The sequence below is a fragment of the Schistocerca piceifrons genome, chromosome X, assembly GCF_021461385.2.
Source record: "Schistocerca piceifrons isolate TAMUIC-IGC-003096 chromosome X, iqSchPice1.1, whole genome shotgun sequence".
Taxonomy (NCBI): domain Eukaryota; kingdom Metazoa; phylum Arthropoda; class Insecta; order Orthoptera; family Acrididae; genus Schistocerca; species Schistocerca piceifrons.
Genome location: NC_060149.1, coordinates 476478763 through 476498187, shown reverse-complemented (window position 1 = coordinate 476498187; position 19425 = coordinate 476478763). Strand labels below are relative to the sequence as shown.

The 19425-nt window shown below is 42.1% G+C and overlaps 1 protein-coding gene across 1 annotated transcript in view; it reads right to left on the bottom strand.

Moving 5' to 3' along the window:
* LOC124722138 (regucalcin-like) overlaps positions 1–19425 on the bottom strand; it is a 158346-nt gene that overhangs the window by 59070 nt on the left and 79851 nt on the right. The gene's annotated exons all lie outside the window — the stretch shown is intronic.

The window sequence follows — 19425 nt, the reverse complement described above, 5'->3', positions numbered from 1 at the left end:
GTATGAAATTTAGTCAACATATTGAAATTAATTTTAAAGTCGAGAGCAGAACGATAGCTATCACCGTTCACGAGATACTGAATGACATGTCTGCAGATGGGCCGAGCGGTGGCCACGCGTGTCGCTCGTGATGCGAACGATACTTCGCCCTGCTCGTCGTAAATCATTAGGTTGTATCAGCTCCAAGTTTCGTAAACGGTTGAATAAATCGAAACGCTGTTTTTTGCAAATGATAGAACGTAAGGAGTCACGTATTTTGTCGCGTGATAAGTATGCAAAATCTATTTATCTATCGAGATGTGAAAGTAACGACAGTTTTTCACAATGTATCGATGAACTTTTTTAAACGGCATTTAATAGCATGCGAAATGAGAATTACAGTGACATGGAACATATTAATATTTACAGTATTCTATATAGACCTACGGAAGTTAAACCAAAACTAATTTACTGGTATGTCATAAGATGTAATTTGCTAAGTATCTACGGCTATTGATTATTTCGTTTTGTAAGTAACATCCCGTTTTTCCTGCTGCAATGTATTTTATTTATTCATGACGCGTTTCACTTTTTACTTTAAGACATCTTCAGTGGAATCTAGAATGATTCAATTTTGTGTTGATATGTGATATTTGCGGAGTATGAAACAGTTCACATCTTATTTTTTTACGTAAATAAGTGACTGCTTACAGATAATCGAGTTTTTGGCTGACATTTACGTTTTCTCTCATCTAGTCACATACTGGAGATCGCACTGAAACTTAACTTACGGAACATAAGCACATTTTCATGTTCGCACTTCCAGGCATTCAAAAAAATGGTGGCCCTCAACTACGTACCCTCAGAGTTGAAATATTAAAAGTTTGGGGGTGGGAAATGTGTTGTTGTTGTGGTCTTCAGTCCTGAGACTGGTTTGATGCAGATCTCCATGCTACCCTATCCTGTGCAAGTTTCTTCATCTCCCAGTACCTACATCCTTCTGAATCTGCTTAGTATATTCATCTCTTGGTCTCCCTCTACGATTTTTACCCTCCACGCTGCCCTCCAATGCTAAATTTGTGATCCCTTGATGCCTCAGAACATGTCCTACCAACCGGTCCCTTCTTCTTGTCAAGTTGTGCCACAAACTCCTCTTCTCCCCAATTCTATTCAATACTTCCTCATTAGTTATGTGATCTACCCATCTAATCTTCAGCATTCTTCTGTAGCACCACATTTCGAAAGCTTCTATTCTCTTCCTGTCCAAACTATTTATTGTCCATGTTTCACTTCCATACATGGCTACACTCCATACAAATACTTTCAGAAACGACTTCCTCACACTTAAATCTATACTCGATGTTAACAAATTTCTCTTCTTCAGAAACGATTTCCTTGCCATTGCAAGTCTACATTTTATATCTTCTCTGCTTCGACCATCATCAGTTATTTTGCTCCCCAGATAGCAAAAAGTGTCTCATTTCCTAATCTAATTCCCTCAGCATCACCCGACTTAATTCGACTACATTCCATTATCCTCGTTTTGCTTTTGTTCATCTTATCATCTTTTGTTTATCTTATCTCCTCCTTTCAAGACACTGCCCATTCCATTCAACTGCTTTTCCAAGTTCTTTGCTGTCTTTGACAGAATTACAATGTCATCGGCGAACCTCAAAGTTTTTATTTCTTCTCCATGGATTTTAATACCTACTCCGAATTTGTAGTTGCCGCATTACATGCCAAATACTGCTGAGTATACAGTATGCAATATGAATACACACATGAATCGAATGGTCGAAGGTTCCTATCACTCGGCAATTGCGAATTTTGAATGTGACATAGAAATTTGTAAATGAAAGATTGCAATTAAATAAAATCTGCAGGTCCTCTTTTAACGACTTTAAATGATGAGTACGATAGCAGAAGTACTTTTAAGAATGCCGTTTATTTCTGCAAAACATTTATTGGTGTCCATGGTCCAGCAATTAAATAAAATATAAGCTGAGTAACATGCAAACAATAAGACTCCTACTTCACGTAATTAGTTACGAACAACATCGGGAGGTATTCACTTCTAAACGCATATTACGTCTTCACAGCAGAAGCCACAGAAATCTCACAAGTGCACAAGTCGGCACTACGAAATATCTCCCGTGACCACGCGCAAACTCCCCAACACTCTCCAACTATTTCATGCGACCACCCGTTGCGCCTCCCCGTCCAGCACTCCCACATGTCCTGTGCCACCCGATGTTCCTCCCCCACTTCATACAGTCTCTCCATTGACTTCAGTAGTCGCCTACCGTAGTAACGAGCACTGTGATTGGCTGTAGCGCTCCCGCCATGACTCCAAGCAAACGCACACTCACAAACATATTTAAACACATACGAAATACTGTATTTACATTTAAATAACTTAAAATTAAATAAATATTTCTGCTGCTGGACCACAAACACGCTCAAATTAAATAAACATATATCAAAGGAATAGAAACAAAAGTAGGCCAGTAGCCTAATGCCTCTGTGCTTTCTAAACACAGTAAATATTTGACCAATTTCTTCATGAATAGTATATATCGGATATAAACAAAGACATAGACGAAAACATATAAGCATGGTGCTACCGTTTTTTCTTGTAACTATGGAGTACTTATGACCTGATGCGATCAATAGTAATCGGCCACTTTGACCTTCAATAACTCATGTACTATTCAGGTTACATGCCTGTAATTCATTAATTCATACCAATTTAGGTTTACACTAATAGCTTTCTAAAGACATGTCGATCGACAAAATCGGATGAACCGTTTATATTTTGGAAATTCGTTGATGGGTGTTACTTGTATAATTAAGTCAGATACTAAACTTTAGACTAATAAAGATATTGAACCCTTTGTTCTCACTCTCACATGAACCCCTCCATAAAACATTTAAACCAAAACTCGAATCAACTGAACGCGAAAACTTTCAACTACTCTCTGACAGCTATTAGATTCACTTTCAACTTTCTACAGCTCACGCTGACTAATTACACACACACACACACATGAACAGATATAAAGAGAACAGAAATGAACAGTCTTTAGTTTTCAGCATATACTTCCTTCGGTTGCGAACATGTACATAAACAAACCAAATACGGAAAGACATAAATTAAACACACATTAGTTACGACTTTAAATCAGTTTTTGGTAAAATATCTGTAGCTAGTGACAGAAGAATAATTGTGCTCCACATCAATTAGCGTAAAGAACATGAAAATTGTGAAGAAAAAAGTTTGTACTTCGAAAATGTCAGCCAAAAACTCGATTAACAGTAAGTAATCAGTTGTTCACGGAGATAAATAAGACGTGAACTGTTTCATAATATACAAATATCGTAAAATGCCACTTTAAATGCAAAACGCGTCTGGTTCAAAATGGCTCTGAGCACTATGGGACTCAACTTCTGAGGTCATTAGTCCCCTAGAACTTAGAACTAGTTAAACCTAACTAACCTAAGGACATCACACACATCCATTCCCGAGGCAGGATTCGAACCTGCGACCGTAGCGGTCTCGCGGTTCCGGACTGCAGCGCCTAGAACCGCACGGCTACTTCGGCGTTCAACGCGTCTGGAACTAATAATATACTTAACAGCAAGAAAAAGTCGTTTGTTCTTTATAGAACGAATATTTCTGTGTTTGCTGATCGTGTGATGGTCACGGAAACAAACTTGTTATTAATTATTTCGTTTTGCCTACAGACATTTGTTTATTTGCTACGTTTAGAATACTTTATAGTTATATGTAATAATACCAGACTTCCAATTGCTCTTTCCAGCATCACTAAAATAGTCTTTGCAGTCAGTGCAGTCAGTCTCTGATAAGTCGGTTTCTTTTACCTAAAGATTTCACATCCCTGATCGAATCTTTGTGTCAAACACGTTGGCATAAAGTACCAAATGTAATATTCTGCGTATCGTCTTCAATATCCATAAAGTCTCACTGATCCCAGTCTTGGGAGTAGTTATGAAGTACCGGCCATTCTAATTGGTTTCACAGTTACCACATCAGCCGTTATGATCCATTTGCCGATTCCATATTTGGTCGGAAAATGCCGTATTTATATTTTGATTAACTTTCTTTCCGCACACAAACCGTTTCATACAACGTTAGTGCATTCTTGAAAATGCCTGACAATGGTCACATGATATTTGAAGTCGGCGGAAAAGCCTCCAATGAACAAAAAACGTATGAAGAACTGCATTACGATACATTTGGCGTCGATGACTTCTATACAGTTTCAGAACTGCCAGTGCTTTCGAATGTCATGAATAATACGTAACCAGTCATTGGTTATGGTTCATGAAGGAGTACATGTCTTATGGAAAATGCCACAAATGGCATAGTGGCAAAAACAGTAATTCAACCTTTATCATTTACTGATAGTCGCCATAAGAAAACTGCATTGAGGTTGTAAGTTTTCCCTAACATAAGGCTGTTTGCAGAATGTATCCACAAATACATCACATGTTTATGTGGTAGAGGCTATATTAAACAAATATTCTGGCAATAAATACGTAACTCACTTACCTAATCAATGGTGATGTTATTTTGCTGGGTTGCATTAACAATAAATACAATTCGTCTCACTATTTGTTTGCTGTGGTCTTGTCAATACAGTGCTTCAGAGTAGTCTATCCTGTGTAGGCCTCTTCATCTCTGCGTAACTACTGCGTCCCACGTCCATTCGAATCTGTTTACCGTTGGCAATCCTTGGCCTCTCTCTATAATTTAGGCTCCATTACCAAATTGACGATTCCTTGATGTCTTGCCAACTAATCACCTCTTTTAGACAAATTGTGCCATAATTTCCTTTTCCTCCACAGTTTAATTCATCGCTTCTTCTTTAGTTATACGATCTAAATACTTATATTCATCATTCTTCTTTATCACCACTTTTTGAAAGAATCCATTGTCTTTTTGACAGATCTGTTTATCGTCCACATTTGACTTAAATAGAAGGCTACACTCCACACAAATACCTTAATAAAATGCTACCCAACCATTTAAATTTATATTCGACGTCAACAAATTTTCTTTTTCAGAAACGCTTTTCTTGCTGTTGGCAGTCTGCATTTATATCCTCTCTACTTCAGCCTTCTCAATTACGGCTTCGCTTTCAAGTCGTTGAATTGTTACAACTGCAGTTTGGTTTCTGTACAAGTTGTAGACAATCTTGTGTTCCTGTGTTTTATCGCTGATAACTCCAGAACTTCAAAGAATATCTTCCAGTTAAGATGGTCAAAACCTTTCGCTAAATATGCAAATGCTATAAACAAAGGTTTGCCTTTCTTCAGTCCGTCTACTATGTTATGTGGATCAATACTACCTCGCGTGTTCAGACATCTCACAGGAATCTAACATAGTGCTCAAGTTAGTTTGTATAGCCCCTCCCCCTGTCCTCTCTACGTATTCCTTTCACCTTCTTTTCTCGGTTCTGGCTTGCCAAATGAACTCTTGACAGTCGCTTCTCTTTTGAGCACTGTTTTGTTTCCCCATTTTCTTATTTAATTTAGGAATCTATGTTTTCCTAGTGCAAAATCGCAGTTGCAATTTTGGACTTTCTGTCAACGTCATTTTATAGGCATCTCTCTTCCCTATGGCCTACTTTACTTGCTGCATTTTTATATTTTCGCCTATTGTCAATTAAATTCAATATACCATATTTTATTCAAGGATTTCTGCTGTACCTTTTTCTCATTTGCATTATCTGCTGCCTTCACCACTTCTTCTCTCAAAGATATCCATTCGTATTGTAGTGGATTGCTTCCTCTGTTTCAGCCAGTCTTTGCCTCATAGTCCTTTTAAGATTATCAAAAAACTCTGGCTCTTAACTTATTCAGGTTCCATCTTCTTAATTTGCTACCGTTTATTATCTCTTTAGTTGTAAACTGAAATTCATAACCAATAAATTATCGTCGGTCTGCATCTGCACCAGGAAATGTCTTACAATTCAAAATCTTGGTTCTAAAACTCTGTTCCAAAAATGCATCCTTCTTACATGATTCTTAAGCAAGGTATTGCTCTGTGCTGTTTTGGTCTGTTTTTCATACCACGAGCCGGCTTACTCATTCAAGTTACCGTGAACATGAACCAGTGACCATGAGTTGCCCTTTCTTCTACATCTCCATGACGCGTATTCTGAGGAAACTCCCGTCTCCCAAAATGACAACAGCCTTGTTCACAGGACTGCAAGCAAACATTTCTGGTTTGACGAGCATTTAGACGCCTTGTCACACTTCGACTGGCCTGTGAAATCATCCTATTTTTATCCACTAGAAAATCATCGATCAGTGGCTTCAGCTGGAAAAAAATTGTGAGCTCTCTTCCACGCCTAAATGAGACCATTATGAAGGCAAGAAACGGTGTTACACGGTATTAACATAATATCTCCTGGTGACCAATTTTTTGTATGGTGTGTTTATAAGATACAGTACATCTAAAATGGATATATTTCTCATTAGCCATAACTCAAGAACTTCATTCCAAAGTAAGGTCTACTTTAGTTTTTATTAAACCAACGATTGTAAAATCAGGGATATCCCTCATTAGACACTAAGTTCGACCGTGTCACCAACGTTTACTACATCACTCTCTGTCTCGAGATCATTACGAGCAACAGAAAGCTAAGGAAAGTAGAAATTGATGCTACCGTCTACCTCAGGTTGATAACAAAATGTAGAGTTCCACTAGAGAACTTTGCTTTGCATAACAATCAGTCCAGGCGTAAATTATTACTACAGTAATGAAAATATTAGATAACACGTTATTAGAGACGACACAGCATTTCACGCTTGTAAGCTATTGTCCCTGTTAAAAAATCAACTAAAATCTTCAATATGGTCACACTTTTATAAAGCTAATACCCCGCATTAAAGTTTTGAGTTGGACGAGGGTTCGAAATCAACATCTAATCGATTTTTAACTAAGCACAGTCAAATGTCAGGCATCAAAATTTTGTGCTAGTTGCGAGATGGCTGAAACTGAAATGACAAGACGATAAAGTTTGCCGTACTGGGATAGAATCGAGCACCTATTGCCACTGTTATCTAGCCACAAACAAACGTTAAACATCGTTGTGTTTCACCAGCAGCAAGATTTGTGTATTACTGAGGTGGAAATAATGTCACGAATAGTCCTGTCTTCGAGTCAAACCCACAAATATCATCGTTATTGACTACTCACGAAGACACATTAACTTACGAAGTATTTTCTACGAGTCGATGGAATGTTTGAACTCAAAACGATATGATGAAATGTTCTAATGACTGGGAGTCGAAACTGGCACCAATCGTTGTTGTTGAGAATACACGGAGTCACGTCAAATAACTATTTTTTCACTTATAGTTTGGTGTGTGCGTGCTACAGCTTGAAATAACATACTGAAAATTTTTGGGTCGGGTCAGGATTCTAACCCAGATAGGTGGGTTGGGTTGGGTTCTTTGGGGAAGGAAACCAGACAGCGAGGTCATCGGTCTCATCGGATTAGGGAAGGACGGGGAAGGAAGTCGGCCGTGCCCTTTGAAAGGAACCATCCCGGCATTTGCCTGGAGCGATTTAGGGAAATCACGGAAGACCTAGATCAGGATGGCCGGACGCGCGATTGAACCGTCGTCCTCCCGAATGCGAATCCAGTGTCTAACCACTGCGCCACCTCGCTCGGTCCCAGATAGGTGACTTTCGTGGAGACCATGAGGAGCTTGGCACACAGCTAAACTCAGGAAATGTATCGTATCTAACGAGTCACATCCCACGAATGGAGAAATCTGAGTTCACATCCGGGATTAGCACCAATATGTTCAACATCACAAGTTTAAATACAATAAGATACAAGTGCTCTGTGACTTTACGTTACGCCTGGTTCGTTATCAAATAAAATTTCTGGTATAAGGAAACTTACTGGTGACAGAGAATCTATTAGCCGCGACTCCCGCCTCTCCCATGACTCAATCCACAACAAGGGACTTCATGTTTAATGTGGGTTTCGAACAACGATACAAACCTACGTTGTTCAATTGGTGAAGAGGCTCTCTTGATGCTTGTTACAAATGATTGTTGAAAGTGCGCATCGAATACAGACCTCGAACGTACGAAGCTAGAATCATTCGAAAAAATCACCCAACTGCACACATGGTTAGCGTATGGTTATGTCATAATGAACTTTGATCCAGACTGGATGACAATTCTGACGCCTCAGAGGTGAATTACAGTCTGTTCAAAACGTACATCTCCTTGTTCGTCTCAATCGCAATCCACCCGCAGCCTTGGCTACCCTATGCGTTCATTGATAATCACATAATGGCCGTTTGTACGAACTGGGAAAATGGTAGGATGCGGAAATTTCAACATAAACTGTCGTTTACCGTTTTAACTGCTGTGGTGCTGTATGTATGAGATGGTGGGGGTGCTTAAAAAAAATGGTCATGTGGGTTTGATGAACGCCGTTTTCATGGTTCACCACTATGGTCCACTGATTATTGTTGGCAAATGTGATGAACTGAGGCCATTTAAATTTTGTGTGAAACTTGCATTCAGAGAAGAATGATGAGGAAGAAAGAAAGAAAGAATGCTATGTTTAAACATCCCACCGACGACGAGGACATTAGGTAGAACCAGAAGCTCGGGTTGTGAAGAATGGGGAAGGAATTCGATTGTGCCATTTCAAAGGAAATATCGCAGCCTTTATCTTAATAGATTTAATGAGATAACGGAAAACATCAGTCAGGATGGCCTGGCGGGCACTTGAACCACTGACTGTTATCTGCGCAAAAGCAAAGCTGAACGCCTTAGGCACACTGTCCAGTGAATGCGGCAAGGAGGTTCCCTGCAGTTTTGGGTTGGCATTATGTGGGGCCGATGTACGCCGCTGGTGGTCATGGAAGGCGCCGTAACGGCTGTCCGATACATGAATGCCATCCTCCGACCAATAGCGCAACCATATCAGCAGCATATTGGCCAGGCATTCGTCTTCATGGACGACAATTCGCACCCCCATCGTTCACATCTTGTGAATGACATCCTTCAGGATAATGACATTGCTCGACTAGAGTGGCCAGCATGTTCTCCAGACATGAACCCTATCGAACAAGCCTGAGATAAGAAACTTTCTGGCAGATTAAAACTGTGTGCCCGACCGAGACTCGAACTCGGGACCTTTGCCTCTCGCAGGCAAGTGCTCTACCATTTTTTTTTTCTTTTTTTTTTGTTCGGTGTCGATCGTTGGGTTTGGTCGTTGCGGACGTCACATGACATCCGTTAAAGTTCGTCTGTTGACCCTTCCACTCAATTTTCTTATTACAGAGGCCAACCAGCTCTCTGACCAAACACGCTGAGCTACCGTGCCAGCACCATCTGAGCTACCGAAGCACGACTCATGCCCGGTACTCACAGCTTCACTTCTGCCAGTATATCGTCTCCTACCTTCCAAATTTTACAGAAGCGCTCTTGCGAACCTTGCAGAACTTGCATGGCTAAACCATGTCTCCGCAGTATCCTTTCTTTCAGGAGTGCTAGTTCTGCAAGGTTCGCAGGAGAGCTTCTGTAAAGTTTGGAAGGTAGGAGACGAGATACTGGCAGAAGTAAAGCTGTGAGTACCGGGCGTGAGTCGTGCTTCGGTAGCTCAGATGGTAGAGCACTTACCCGCGAAAGGCAAAGGTCCCGAGTTCGAGTCTCGGTCGGGCACACAGTTTTAATCTGCCAGGAAGTTTCATATCAGCGCACACTCCGCTGCAGAGTGAAAATTTCATTCAAGCCTGGGATAGATTGAAAATGACTGTTTATCGACGACGTGACCCACAAACCACTCTGGGGATCTACGCCGAATCGCCGTTGAGGAGTGGGACAATCTGGGCCAACAGTGCCCTGATGAACTTTTGGACAGCATGCCACGACGAATACAGGCATGTATAAATGAATGAGGACGAGCTACTCGGTATTAGAGGTACCGGTGTGTATACCAGTCTGGATCACCACCTCTGAAGGTCACGCTGTATGGTGGTACAACATGCAATGTGTGGCTTTCATGAGCAATGAAAAGGGCGGAAATGATGTCTGCGTTGATTTCTATCCAATTTTCTGCACAGTTTCCAGAACTCTCGGAACCGAGGAGATGCAGGACTTTTATAGTGTGTGTATAAGGCCGCTTTGGAGGTGTGCAGAGCGCGGAACTTAATTCAGGAAGATGCCACCACTGGAAGGAAAAAAGGCTCTAACGCAGCTAAGTATTGCGTCGAAATGAGCTTGGCTTACAGATATGGATACGACATTTGGTGTTGCTTCGCCTTTATTCCGGAGTTCATTAATTGTAGGGCTGACGAGTGGTTGCGTTCCAGTGCCATGACCAGACGTTTTGAATGTATGAGAGATCTGTTGAAAGTGCTTCTCAGGGCAACAGTCAAACACCCCACGTAGTGAGATAGGTGAGGGCAACACTGGCAATATGTCCTCTTCTATTATCTTGCTGAAAGATAACGCCACAGAGTCCTCCAATATACGCAACAGTCTCCGGCCATGACACGGAAGAAATCTACCGCCTTCTGTCCAAGTTACCGGCCATGAGAGCCAGAGGACAGGAGGGCTGCTGCGCTCGTGAGACGATGACGAATGCAGTATGCCAATGTTCGTTCTCCTGCGATGCTCCAGAGACTTATACGTACATCGTGAAGCTATACGAAATTTCGTGACTCGTCTGAAAAGACGACGTGATGATTGTCTTCTAGCGTAGTTGTAATTGTGTGCACCTCTGCAGGCGAGCGTATCTCTCCTGCTGCGTTAAGGCAAAGGTTCCCAAACTTTTCCTCTGACGGAACACTCTGAAAATCAAGGTACTTTGATAGAACACCTCGTTTATTTTGAGGGTTAATAAAATTTTAAAATGAAAAAAACTTGTCTTATTCAGTGATCACTTCAATTTCAAATCGTAATAATAACTCGGAAACCATAATAAAAATTTTAAAGACTAATTAGCATCGTCAAAACATCGAAAAAACGTCATGTCATTAATATTTTTCAGCGGAGCACTTATTCATTTTCCGCGAACCACCAGCGTTCCACGTAACACAGTTTGGCAAACTTTGCGTTAAGGGAAGCCGCAAAAACAGTCGCCGTGTGACATTCCGCGGTACTTCACACATGGCAGCTGAGATCCCGCATGGCGTTGAGTATGACACCTTCTGAATCTACGAGGGCGTGCTAAAAATTAATGCCCCCGAATGTGAAAACTCTTGAGGCTTTTTAAATAAAACAAACTTTACAATTGTGCAGTGGCCGTGTTGTTCAGAAAGAGTACGCAATATTCATTCGGACATGCTTGCATGTCCGATGGTACAGACACTACAGTGACTATAGTAGTTATGAAAGACAAGAAATGTTCAGAATGAAATTTTCACTCTACAGCTGAGTGTGCGCTGTATAATGAATCATCCACCTCTAACATTCCTTTTTTTATAGAGATAATCGATACATGTATACTATCGATTCTTGCATAGGTTAAAATTATCTCAGCTGTTTCACTAAAAGAATTCATAGGATTTAGTATACGATATATTATATTTCAGGCTAAAATGTATAAGACGGAAATTAATGTGTTACAATCGGTATGTACTAACAGTTGAAATTACTCTTCTTTTAAGAATAATTGAAATTACAAAATTTCTGGAATACTTAAAATTCATATTATTAATTGCGCAATCAAATGCTAATTATTAAATTTGTTTCTGGATTTATTTATGAAATAATGATATCATTCGGTAAAGATTCTTTTCCTGTCAAGAAAGTTTGTAAACTCTTTTGCTTTGTAAGTTCTTTGGAAATTGTGAGTACTGCAGAATGTAAGTAGTAGTGAGCATGCCTCAGATGGAAGTAGACGTATTCATAAATTTGTCACCGACAATGTAATTATTGGTTTTTTTATGTGGAAATTATAAATTCGATGTGATTTTGAAGAATGGGATAAAATAAAATGATATTCATAGCAACAGGCAACTCTTCATCAGCTACTTCGTCTTCAAGAACCCGCAACGTTAAATCAAAATTTTCAGCAGGAAGAATGTACTCCTAGGCACAACAAGATCTTGAGCCAGCAACAAGATAATCTAGATAAGTAAAAATGTTGTTCTTTTGTAATCTTACTCCTCTCGAAGTTTTCAAAATTTGTGCAAAGAATTGCAACTTTAATGGTGATGTGTGGAAGGGTAAGATTACAGCCGATATGAAACTTCCTGGCAGATTAAAACTGTGTGCCGGACAGAGACTCGAACTCGGGACCTTTGGCTTTCGCGGGCGAGAACTCTATCCAGCATTTTACATGAAATGCATTCACAGCTGCGAATATGGACAACTATCAGCTGTATAATGGAATGACTATAGTGATAATTTGAGCTGGACAGCATCCATGTTCGAAGGAAGATTGCGTTGTACTTGTGAACAACGCAGCCACTGCAATATCGTGTTTAACCACTGACACCGGGCAACCGACTTTCAATTAAAATACATAATGACACATGGCTGACGAAATATGGAGGTTTGGGTCTGGCCGTGAGTTGTGCTCGATTAGCCTAATGGTAAGGCGACCGCTCGCAATAAGCGAGAAATTCGGGTTCGGCACAAATTTTCACTGTCGTCATTCCATTTTACAGCGGATGACTGTCCACATTCGCAAATTCGAATACATTTCATGTGCTTTTACCTGTTTCCATCAGTTACTTACATTTCTGCTTATCAGTGCCAACCACCCCAAAGACGCCACCTGGGTCTACATTGCGCACACGAAATTTACTTGGTGCCTCCAAAAACATCACATTCATTAACTTCCGTATGTTTTTCCTCTGTCCGGCATATGGAGGTTAGAGATCATGACCAGTATGGAGGCAAATCATCTCACGTTTTGAAAGGAACCATCGTAAACTTATTTTATCTTGTCATTTACGAAAGTTCATGAACGTTGTTCCACGTATTAGTAAGGTTCCCCTTTAGTCTAATATGATGATCATAGTTTCCCTCTTCCTAAATTCTCATTGATAGCTTGCGACGCCTTGCGGAATTACTAAGTTAAATGGACATTGCATCACTATCACTAGCCATGTGACCGTTGGATCTGCCACAAAAGTCTAACAGTTCGGACAGTAACTATTATTTTTATTTCGTCTCTTCTTGAGGTCATGGGTTGATCTTGGCTAACCGTGCTGCGAAAGGATATATCACCTCACGAAAGAATTTAGTGCACTTTACAAGGCTATCACTATACACTGCACGTGACAGCCAGTTAACCACTTCTTGTACCTACCGAACGAATCGGCACAGGGCTTAAGACACAGAACCCTCAATCTGGCGGAATTAAGTTTGAAAACCCGATTGGCCCAATTTAGATTTTTCAAAGTTTTCTTTGATCATTTCAGGCGATTTCCGATATTGTCCCTTCGGAAAAAAGTCATCCGCTTCCCTCTCTCACAGTTGCCCAAGCCCAACTTGTCTTTCCGCGACGTTGATGTGTCGCAGAAGTCAAGACGTCCTCTCATCAACTTCTTGAATCTACATTGCTGGACTTTAACACTGCAACGCCAGGGAAGATGGAAATTAGTAACTTTTAGTTACTGCACCTATTCGTTATAATAAGAAGAACACATCATTTAATTTTTAGGTGATTTGTGAGTATACAGAGTGCGGAATTTAGTACGTAGATCTGCCACCTCTGGCAGTAGCAATGGCTCCAACCCGGCCGGTCATAGATTAGAAGTGAGCTTTGATGCCAGAGACGGGTATGTCATTCCATTCCAGTATTCGTCAGTCGTAGTAGCTGGCTCGTGTGGTGTGCCAGTCGGTCGGCAACCACTGACTACGTGTTTTCAATGGGTGAAATCTAGATAACGCCCTGGTTAGAGCAACATTTGAACATCCTTTGCATGAAGGTATGTCAGGACACCTTACACAACATGTGGTCTCGCGTTATCTTGTTGAAAAATAACGTCACATGGGCCTCGAAGATGGGTACTTCAGTTGCTCCTAATACGTCAGAAATATAACAGCACATGTCGAAATTACCAACTTTAGGAAACAGAGACGATACTGTTGTGTTCCCAATGAAAACCCACGCATCATGCAAGGTGCTGGGCCTGTATGACGATGACGGATGCCGTCTGGCAACATTCGTCGTCCTCGGAGCCTCCGCACACGGATGCCTCCACAGAGATGCTGTACGCAGGAGCCAGAATTCTTCATGAAAAGCCACTGTGGTGTCATTCGTGTGCGAAATTTTGTCGTTCGGTGGAACGTTTTTGGTACTCGTGTCTCCGCTGCGGCGTCGAAAGAAGCCGAAACAATGGTCGCGGTACTGACAGCCCATAGTGCCTCAGACGTCGTCGTACTGTCCGTCAGGATAGTTATCTTGATGGAAACAAGTTTATTTCCTGACTCAAGGTAAATAATGTCTGGTTTATCTCGCGCGTCCCCTGCGAACATTATATCTGTCCTCTCGGGGGCTAGTCGTGTGGGGCCATTGAGATCCTGCACGGTGTTATGTATGGCTCAAATGGCTCAAATGGCTCTGAGCACTATGGGACTTAACATCTGTGGTCATCAGTCCCCTAGAACTTAGAACTACTTAAACCTAACTAACCTAAGGACATCACACACATCCATGCCCGAGGCAGGATTCGAACCTGCGACCGTAGCAGTCGCGCGGTTCCGGACTCAGCGCCTTAACCGCGAGACCACCGCGGCCGGCTTATGTATGGCCCTCCTCAACCCATAGATTTCATATTCCAGTGCCAGTCGTGGGAACTCGGCCAACACGAGCAGCAATATTGAGGAACAATAAAGCGCACTCTCGATAGCCGCGATCTTGTTGCTGTCAAATTCCGAGACGTATTGGTAGACGTTTCTCATCTGACACGAGACCTAACCCAAGCGAATGACTTGTTTCAAACGCGATTTCTGAATGAGAAAGCCGCCATATAATCTTTCCTTATACAATGATGTGACAACAGTCATGGGATAGCGATATGCGCATATACAGATGGCGGTAATTTAGCGTACAGAAATGTTAAAAGAACAGTGCATTGGTGAAGTTCTCATTTTTACCCTGGTGATTCATGTGAAAAGGTTTCCGACATGATTATGGTCGCACGATAGGAATTAACAGACTTTGAACGCGGAATGATAGTTTGAGCAAGACGCATAGGACATTCCATTTCGGAAATCGTTAGGAAATTCGATATTCCGAGATCAATAGTGTCAAGAGTTTCAGGCATTAACTCTCACCACGGACAGTGCAGTGGCTGACGGCGTTACGTAACGATCGAGAGCAGCGCCGTTTGCGTAGAGTTCTCAGGGCTGACAGACAAGCAAAAATGCTTGAAATAACAGCAGAAAACAATGTGGGACGTACGACGAAAGTATCCCTTAGGGCAGTGCGTCGAAATTTGGTGTCACTGGGCTACGGCAGCAGACGACAGACGCGAGTGCCTTTGCTAACAGCACGACATCACCTGCAACGTCTGTTTTGGGCTCGTGACCATATCAGTTGGACCTTCGACAACTGAAAAACCGTGGTCTGGTCAGATGAGTCCGATTACACTTGGCAGGAACTGAAGGTAGGTTTCGAGTGTGGAGCAGACCCCACGAATCCATGGACCCAAGTTGTCAACAAGGCACTGTGCAAGCTGGTGGTGGCACCCTAATGGTGTGGGTTGTGCTTACATGGAATGGACTGGGTATTCTGGTCCAAACGAACCGATCATTGATCGTAAATGGTTATATTCGACTACTTGGAGACCATTTGCAGCCATTCATGGACTTCATGTTCCCAAACAACGATGGAATTTTTATGGATGACAATGGGCCATGTCAACGGGCCACAATTGTTCGCGATTGGTTTGAAGAACATTCAGGACAGTTCGAGCGAATGATTTGGCGACCCAGATCGCCCGACATGTATTCCATCGATCGTTTGTGGGACATAACCAAGAGGTCAGTTCGTGCACAAAATACCGCACCGGTAATACTTCCGCAATGATGGACGGCTACAGGGGCAGCATGGCTCAATATTTCTGCAGGAGACTTCCAACGACTTGTTGAGTGCATGCCGCGTCGAGTTGCTGCACTACTCCGGGCAAAGGAGGTGCGACACGATATTAGGTGGTATCCCATGACTGCTCGCACCTCAGTGTATACAGTATGTAGATAACGTCACTCCTAATTACTTCATGTAGGTACGCTGAAATGCTAATCATTTGCCTATCGAAGCAAATCATGCCAATTTGTTGTTCATGGCATGGCACCTTCATAGTGTTTTTATGAGCAACAGTTTGTATAAAAAGGCGCAGGAGTATAGGGCCCCTCTGTGTCCATTTTTTTTCTGACGCGTAGTGTGCCATACCTTCTGACACGTTTATGTTTGCGTGAAGCGTGCGAGGTAGCACCCTAGTTCAGATGCTACGCTAAACTGTAGGTCTCCATAAGCGGAACGTCTAGCAGCGTTGCTTGTTATTGGGTGATGGCGACTGACTGGCATGATCGCCAGTGGAGAAGATGTAACTAGCTGCCGTGTAGAAAGGTCTTGTCTCCTATGAATGCGATACTCTGTTGCCTCGGTGGATAACGGTTTCGTACTCGGGTTTCCATCCGCGTTTATTTTTCCCCTGGAAACCTCTAAAATTCCACTGTTTTCGGTATACAGGAGAAAAAGTAACTGCCAATGGGAACCCGTGTCCGAAACAGTCATCCATCAAGGTAACAGAGCGTCGCATTCATAGGGGACAAAGCGTATATACGCAGCATCTAGCACCGTCTTCTCCACTGGCGATCGTGGCAATCAGTCGTGATCACTGAATAACGAATAACATTACGAGATGTTCCGCCTACAATACTTCAGCGTACAAAGTCACGTTTGCCGCCTAAGGGGTGGCCCAGTGGTAGGCATAGGTGCCTATAACTTAAGACGCTCTGTAGCATCGTTTGACTTTGTTTCCGGAGACGGGTTTCTATCCTCGATTTCTTCCTGAGGATACCCTCTACAAAATCTCGAAGTCTGTCGCAACATTTCAGGGACACCGGCAGACAATTTTCTCTTAATAATCAAGAGAAATATTGAGAGAACAATAATCTCGAGAAAACTGCAGGCCATTCAAGAATGCAATTAATTTTTATGCGACGTGGTTTCTATTGATGAAAAACTGCACTGCAAAAATAAAATGTTTTGCACGTGGGTAAATAAGACACCAGATCTGTTTGACATTGACTTCTAAACACGAGGTGACTTTCAATGTAATTGAAACTTTCATTGTTACTGTATGTAGTCCTATAAAGCATATTTGTGTGAGACCTGTGACACAAAATAACAGGAATGGTTTCATTGAGTGTGATGTACTTCCTGTTGGTAAGTCGAGTTACTAGTAAGTAGGGAGATGCGGCTTCCCTTCCAAGTTTAAAAATAGTTTCGAAGTGTCAGCTATATTGCATATGCAGCAAATTTAAAGCATCAAGCAAGAATGTTTTACGTTTCAAAATCTTACAGTTATGTATGATTGGTCAATTAATCTGGATCCATCATTATAACTATTATTAATAATGATACGGTAATCGTTTCACCCTGAAGCTACGATGTGTGCCATAAAGCATCCATTTTGACAGAATAGTTTTTGAAACATCAACTGAGAAACGTTTCATAGCAAAAGAAAAAAACCAAAATGAACAACTGTTTATATTTTTGTTCTACAGGAACAGATATTCTGAAAGACTTATTTCAAAAGTGGATGTAGCTTTCCTTAATTTATATAGAATATTTGTTGAGTCGTAGAAGACAGCTGCGCTGAAGTAATAGTTGTCACGAATGAACGACACAATGGTTCACAATGGTACTTCTGCGTCTTTGTTACAGGGTACATTGCAGGTGATAGATCTTCCTCGTCAACAATTGTTAAGTTAGCCATACACAGGTTGTTACGAAACCATACTGACAAACTGCGAGATGTTTTACGGGGAATCTTGAGGAACAAACTGAGGATAGGAACCTGTGTCCAGAAACGTCATCGAACGAAGCTACAGAGCGTCGAAGTTATTGGCGCTGGCGCCTGCCGCTAGGCCACACATACGGCAGCAAATGTGACTTGGTATGCTGAGGAACTGTAGGCCGGAGGTCTCGCAATAGGACTGAAATCATTCTGGGCGTTAGATGGCGCTAAACGCGTTTATGCCTGTCTCAACAACACTGTAGGGACATCTAACAGCAGTGGCGGCAAAGGGGAAAACAAACATACACGGCACAAACTCGGTGCTCATTCGTAGTTCGTCGCATGCTGTTATGCCGAATCTTGGAGAACTTCATCTGGTCCGAGCAGAACGATATGCATTTCGTTTATCGTGAGGCAAGAGGAAATGGGCACTCAGCTTCACGCGTCTACAGGCAAACCGGCCGAGGTGGCCGAGCGGTTCTAGGTGCTTCAGACTGGAACTGCGCGACCGCTACGCTCGCAGGTTCGAATCCTGCCTCGGGAATGGATGTGTGTGATGTCCTTAGGTTAGTTAAGTTTAAGTAGTTCTAATTTCTAGGGAACTGGTGACCTCAGATGTTACGTCCCATAGTGCTCAGAGCCATTTGAACCATTTCTAAGGGCAAAGATAACCAAATACGCGTCAGCCATGCCATTCTACGTTTGCAGCTATTCATTAGAGTTTAGGTGAAACAGGTGGTTTCAGAGGCCGTCAAGACAGGGGAGGTCGCGTGCGAAGCGTACGCACACTACGATTTAAAGAGGATGTATCAGAGAGACTCGACGCAGACCCATTCACAAGCATTCACGCTGTGACACACGCATTGCAAGGGAACCACGTAGTATAGGAGGGTGATGCATGTGGAGAGAAAGCATCCATTCTATTTTCAAAAGCCACGGGCGCTAACGGCCCATGATTTTGCTTCGCATATGGAGTTCGGGCAGTGGGTTTTGCAGCGTTGCGCCACGCAGCTGTTTACGCTGCGTATTTTTTGTTCACCGGCGAGGCGTCCTTCAACAGTGAGGATCTCTTATAGGCAGAATAACACACATGCAAAATGACAAAGGGATAGTGTGGGTCTAAAGTGGTTCATTACTAAAATATTGGACATCCGCTTAACTATGGATGACGAAACATGCTTATCAGTAAGACCCCTCCCTTTGAGCATGATGCTTCACAACTGATGATCTACGCTCCCCCTTCCCCTCTGCACCGTTCATCTGTCCAACAACTTGCATTTGTCATTCAACATTTGCAGTTTCACCGTCACAGTGTGTCCTTTTACAGTGTTCCTCCATGTCATGGGTTAACTTAATACACAAGTATTGGGCCTCTTATACACTGATAATATTTCCTTGAAACGTTTTTGCTTTGACACTCATGCTTGTTACAGCAGCGTACTCACGCAAAATGGCTTT